A 5,284-nucleotide genomic window follows, 5' to 3' on the forward strand; every position below is an offset into this window, starting at 1 on the left:
TCAAGTACCTCCTTTGCCTTTCTCCTCTTTCACCTCTGTTTTACATGATGAAGTGGCCTTACGCCTTACCAAGGCTAACCCCTATACTTGTTCGCTGATCCCATTCCACCCATCTCCTCCAACAGATTGTTCCCTTTGTCATCTATGCTCTCTCACTTATTTTCAATCTCACTCTCTCTACTGGCTCATTCCCTAATGGCTACAAATGTGACCATGTCTCCCCCATCCTGAAAAAATCCTCACTCCTTCTATCCCTGCTAACTATCATCCTATATTTCTTCTGCTTTTTGTAGCTAAACTCAGAAAAGGCCATCTACAATAGGTGTCTCCACTTTCTCTCCTCTATCTTCTTAACCCATTATAATTGGGATTCTGACCTTATCATTCCCCAAAACTTCTCTCTCCAGAGTTATCAGTCATCTCTTAGTTGCCAGATCCTATGGCCTTTTCTCAATCCACATCCTCCATGACCCCTCTGCAGCCTTTGACACTCTCTCCTCCTTGATCCTCTCTTCTCTTTTTGGGTCACCGCTCTCTCCTGATTCTCCTCCTACCTATCTGACCACTCCTTCTCTGTCTCTTACTGGATCCTCCTCTAGATCACACCCTCTAACAATAAGTTATATTGTTGTAACAATAACAATAAGTCCCTCAGGCTTTTGACCTTGGTCTTCTCCCTCTATAATACTTTACTTGGTGATCTCATCAGCTCCAATGGATTTAATTACCATCAATATGCTGATGTTTCTCAAATCTACCTATTTTGTCTGACATTCTCTAGTGACCTCCAATCTCTGATCTCCAAATGTTTTTCAGACATCTCAAAGTAGACATCTTAAACTCAATATGTCAAAAACAAAAATTCATTGTCTTTCCCCCTAAACCTTCCCCTACTCCTACCTTCCCTGTTACTATAGAGGGCAATATCATCCTCTCAGTCCCTCAGGTTTGCAACCTAGGTGTCCTTCTGGATTCCTCACTATTGCTCATCCTTCAACATCAAATCTGCTGTCAAGGCGTGATGATGTCATCTGTATAACATGTCACCCCTTTTCTCTTATGACTCTACTACGAATTTAATACAGACCCATAATACCTTACACTTGGATTGTTCAAGTAGCCTGTCACATGAGTCTATGTGTCTTAAGTCTCTCCCCACTACAATCCATCTTCCATTACACCACCAAAGGGATTTTCCCAAAGTAAAGGTCCAGTCCTATCACCCATCTACTCAATAAACTCAAGTGGTTCTCAGTCTCCTCTAGGATCAAACACAAAATGCTCTGCTTGGTCTTCAAAGCCCCTTATAACTTAATTCCCCTTACCCTTACAGTCTTCTTACACCTTATTCTGCCACACCTATTCTTTGATCCAGTGACACTGGTCTTTTGGTGGTTCCATGAACAAGACATTTTATCTCTTGGCTCAGGAATTTTCTGTCTCCCGTGCTTGGAATGTTCTCTCTTCTCTGCTCCAATACTGGCTTCTGTGGCTTTCTTTAAGTCCCACCTAAAATCCCTCCTTCTACAGGATGCTTTCTTCAACCCCTCTTAATTCCATTACCTTCTGTCTGTTAATTATTTTCTATTTATTCTGCATATACTTTCTTTGTAGATATTTATTTGTATGTTTTCACCACAATTTGAATGTAAATTCCCTGAAGGCAATAACTGTCCTTTGCCTCTTTTTTGTATCCCTAGTACTTAGCACAGTGTCTGGCACAGAGCGGGCACTTAATGCACGTTAACTGATTGATTCCTGTGGGCTGCATTTTGATTTAGAAAAACACAGATTAACATTATTTATGTTGTGCTGTATTTGTATTTATTTTATTAAATATTTCCTAATTCCATTTTATTCTGGTTCAGGATTAAACCAGATTAATTTCTAAATTTAGGCAGGATGATCAGTCCTTTCCCTCAGAGCACCAAATTTAGAGGACGTTGACAACACTAGGTGTTTTCAGTTCAGAAACAACATCTACTAGCTCCAGGTTAGTGAGACCAATTAATTAAAATACAAGAGAGACTGGAATTCTCTTCTTTCCCATCTTTACAAGCAGAGATACCCAAACATTGGTCTTGTGCTTACCAGTTTCTTGAGATCTCTGTTCTTCCCCATCCCCAGATGAAAATATGCAGATGTGCCATTTGCCTCAGGGCACAGTTTGAGAAATTTGCCTGGGAAGCAAAATTTTCTAGTTTTAGGTCTGAAAGCAATAATACCTTGATGCAAATTAATTTATTAGCTGACTATCCCCTAGGACTAGAGAGGACTGAGAGAGTACAAATGCAAACCTGAGGGGAGGGCAACCTGAAAAGTAGTTTATTGAGTAGATTAAAAAACATAAACCAACACTATGTCACCTATAGGAAGCATTCCTAATGTCTAATGATACACATACATTGAACATGAAAAAAAAGACTAAAATAAACAAAAATTATTTTATAGAGCTAGAAAAAATAATGAAATTCTTCTGGAAGAACAAAAGGTTAAGAATATCAAGGGAATTAATGAAAAGAAATGCAAGGAAAGGTGGTCTAGACATATCAGATCTAAGACTGTATTATACAGCAGCAATCATCAAAACTACTTGATACTATAGGTTAGGTACACAGGACACAGAAATCAATGCCAAGAGTAATCTACTGTTTGATAAACCCAAAGACTCCAGCTTCTGGGATAAGAACTCACTATTTGACAAAAACTGCTGGGAAAATTGGAAAATAGTATGGCAGAAACTAGGCATAGACCAACATCTTACACTATATACCAAGATAAAGTCAAAATGGGTACAGGATTTAGACATAAAGGGTGATACCATAAGCAAATTAGGAGAACAAGGAATAGTTTACCTGGCCGATTTATGCAGAAGGGAAAAATTTTTTGACCAAACAAGAGATAGATAACGTTATGAAATTCAAAATGGACAATTTTGCTTACATTAAATTAAAAAATTACATTTTGCACAAAAAAGTCAATGCAACCAAGACTAGAAGGGAAACAGAAAGCTGGGAAACAATTTTTACAACCATTGTCTCTGATAAAGGCCTCATTTCTAAAACATAGAGAACTGAGTCAAATTTATAAGATTGTGAATCATTCACCAATTGACAAATGGTCGAAGGATATGAATAGGCAGTTTTCAGATGAAGAAATTAGAGCTATTCATAGTCATATGAAAAAATGCTCTAAATCACTATTGATTAGAGAAGTGCAAATTAAAACAAATCTGCGATACTACCTCACATGTATCAGATTGGCTAATATGACAAAAAGAAATAATAAATCTTTAGAGGATAGGGAAATGGAACCCTAATGTATTGTTGGTGAAATTGTAAACTGATCCAACTATTTTGAAGAATAATTTGGAACTATGCTCAAAGAGTTATAAAACTGTGCATACTCTTTGATCCAGCAATACCACTACTAAGTCTGTGTCCCAAAGAGATCATAAAAAAGGGAAAAGGACCCACATGTACAAAAATATTTATAGCAGCTCTTTTTGTGTTAGCAAAGAATTGAACATTGAGAGGATGCCTGTCAATGACTGAACAAGTTGTGATATATGATTATTATGAAATTCTATTCTTCTATAAGAAATGATGAGCAGACAGATTTCAGAAAAACCTGGACTTACATGAATTGATGCTGAGTGAAGTGAGCAGAAACAGGACAACATTGTATACAGCAATAGAAACATAGTTCAATGACTGACTTTGATAGACTTAGCTCTTCTTAGCAATACAATGGTTTAAGACAATTCCAAAAGACTCATGATGGAAAATGCTATACACATGCAGAGAAAGAACTATGGAGTCTGAATGCAGATTGAAGCATGCTATTTTCTCTCTTTTTTCTCTCTCGTGGTTTTTCCCTTTTGTTCTGGAGTTATGATGAAATTAGTAAAAAGGCATACAATGGACTCATCCCATGCTGAAAGACACCATTGACAATGAGACAACAAGTCCCAGTCTACACTGTCCCAGTTGAGAGTACACAGATACTGATCTCTTACAGTGGTTCCCTCTGGCTCAATGGATGCAATGCTAGAATTGAGAGTCAGAAAGATCTGGGTTCATATCCTGCCCCCAACACTTACTAAACACTTACAACTCCAAATTGTAAATGTAAATCTATGCCCATCCTCCCAACTTCCTTATTTCTGTTGATGGCACCAAGCCAAGATTCAAAATGCCCAAGTCATCTTTGCCTCATCTCCATGTTTTTGTGGATGCTAAGTCCTACTGATTCAACTTTCACAACATTTTCTCTCCTCTTCCCCCTTTACCTCACTCCTATTACTACCTTTTATGTCAGGCCCTTGTCAGCTTTTGCCTGTACCATCCTGATATCCTCTTAGTTTATCTCCTTGCCCCTCTTATTCTATTAATATTCCATTATGATTCACTTTTCACATGATTACTGAGATAATTTTGTTTTAAAACTTTTTTTTTGTTGTGAATGTAATAATCACTACCAAACACAACCATTTCAATATACAGAGATTAACAGAAAAGAAGATTAGATAAGAAACTGAGAACTTCTATTATACTTCTGCAATTTGGGGGGGTCATCTTCTCTATATTTAAAATGTGTTTTGTGGATGCTCTTTTTTTTTTGCATTTCTATTTCTACCCACTACCTCACTCTCCATTTCCTCCCCCACTGAAACCATCCATTGAAACAAAACAAATCAGTGCACTGGCCATGTCTGAAATTGTGTATCTCATTCTGCACCTCTAGTCCATCACCCCTCTGCCAAGTGGTGGGTGGCATGCTTACTCATCAGTCCTCTGAAGGAAGGATTGGTCATTGGTTTAATCAGAGCTCTGAAATCTCCCAAATACTAACTCCAACACAGCTGGGGAATTTCCAGTAGCTGTCGTTTGCTTCTAGAATGGAGTACAAATTCCTTGGTCTGGCATTCAGGGCACTCCACAGCTTGATTTCAACCTGCCTTCTACTCTTATTTCATAATATTTCCATTCATACACTCTATATTCCTGCTAAAATGAATTTGACTCCTGTTACCCATGTCTTGCATTCATGCTTGGAATGCACACCCCTTCATCTATGATTTTTAAAACACTTCACTTTCTTCAAAGCTTAGCTCAGATTCTACCCCTTTCCAGAAAACTTCCATGATTCCTCTAGTTCATAATAAGGTCCTCTCCCTCTACAAGTTTCTCAGGATGCTTTGTCTGAATGTTTCTTTTGCTATTTTCTTCTTCCTATTCTTCTTCTTCTTCTTCTTCTTCTTCTTCTTCTTCTTCTTCTTCTT

The sequence above is a fragment of the Vombatus ursinus genome, unplaced genomic scaffold (assembly GCF_900497805.2).
Source record: "Vombatus ursinus unplaced genomic scaffold, bare-nosed wombat genome assembly UNPS02014810.1, whole genome shotgun sequence".
Classification (NCBI taxonomy): domain Eukaryota; kingdom Metazoa; phylum Chordata; class Mammalia; order Diprotodontia; family Vombatidae; genus Vombatus; species Vombatus ursinus.